Below are 1,555 nucleotides of genomic sequence, written 5' to 3'. Positions count from 1 at the left end.
TTTTTTTTTTTTTTTTTTAAGGCTAATGAAGCCTCTTTCCAGCCTCACAGCCTAGAAATGTCCTTCTAAGGACCCAAGAGCCGTCCCTTTGAATTGGAATCATCAATGGAAGAGTGCTCTATCTCCTAGTTTCTGTGGGATGGTAGGAGCCTAACTTCTGCTGTCCACCTGGCATCAAGTTGCTAACCTACCATTGTCATAAAAATATGAAAAGTTTATTTTTCCTTGGATCCAGCCAATTAGCTAACATAAATTGTCATCCCAATTACCAAGTGAATTTAGGATGACCTGCGTGTAACAAATGGTGCCGTCAAGTACTCTTACTTGAGGACTAGTTATTGTTTATCTTGAGAACACGTATGAGATGGTTATATCTGCTTGCTTATGTAAAGGGTGAGATTTCTTTCTGTCTTTGCTATCTCTTTAGCAGATTGCTCATGGTTCTAGTTTAACACTTATTCAGTAACAAAATTGTTTCCCTTCTCTTCTGTTTTTGTGGAGAGGTTTTTTAGGGTACCAAGAGATTTTGTTTTTAACTATTTCCCCAGCAATGAGCTATGGGCAAACCCCTTGGCGCCCATGCCTAAAGCCCCATAGTTACACCCTCCTGGACTGCTAGAATAATGAAGCATCACCTGTTCCAGAAATAACCAAGGTTGCTTAGCATTGTCTTTGAGAGGGAATAAAGAAGCTGAGAAATTTTTTCTTACTGGTTTTTGTCACACTACTGAAGAATATCAGTAAGGCCCACCTGAAAAGGAGAGTCGTTCTTATTTCTGGTGGGAGGTGTAGTGACAGCCTTAAAGGTGAAAGTCTGAGTCGGAGAAAAGGAAGCTACAGGTGGTATCATTCCTCCCTCTGGTTTTTGACCCAGCATTCACTCTTCAGGCTGCACAACACAGGAACTGCTCAAGAGTAGGGATTCAAGGACTTGGTTAAGTCTGGGGCTGAAGGGATCTGAAGAGAGCTGCACTGAAAAGCAGACAGCCTGATTATTTTGTTCCTGTCACCATTCTGCTACAAATTGGCTTTCTGCTACTGGGTAGATAAACTTTTATCAGCTTTATTTTCCTAATCTATAGAGCATTGGTGNATACTAAGGAGGTTATTGTGAAATGCTGTTAAGATAAAATAACTGATAGATATGTCTTCTTTAAAAATATATTGGCTCATATATCTCTGGTGTTTGAATACTGCACCTAATTTACACGTTTTAAATGATTGTTAAGCTTCAGATTCTCAAAGTGTTTTGCAATCATTAATTAACTTCTTGAATGACATCTGCAAGGGAGGCTTACCCATGATCCCATTACATAGGTTTATTTGTTCTCATGCTGTAAACCCAAGCCTTATACTCTGCAATTTTAGGTCTTACATTCTTTTATCTTTCAATTAAAAAAGTATATTAGAGTCAAACAGAAAATTTGATTCAAATACTCCACTGATGATTCAATTAATTTTACTGATTATGCACAGATTAACCTTATATATACTGTTTATTACCATATAAAGATGCAGCAAGTAAGATACATAGAAGTTAAATTATATATCTTTT

Source organism: Galeopterus variegatus, unplaced genomic scaffold (genome assembly GCF_000696425.1).
Source record: "Galeopterus variegatus unplaced genomic scaffold, G_variegatus-3.0.2 Scaffold3872, whole genome shotgun sequence".
In the NCBI taxonomy this organism is placed as follows: Eukaryota; Metazoa; Chordata; class Mammalia; order Dermoptera; family Cynocephalidae; genus Galeopterus; species Galeopterus variegatus.
This window is presented reverse-complemented; position numbering follows the sequence as displayed.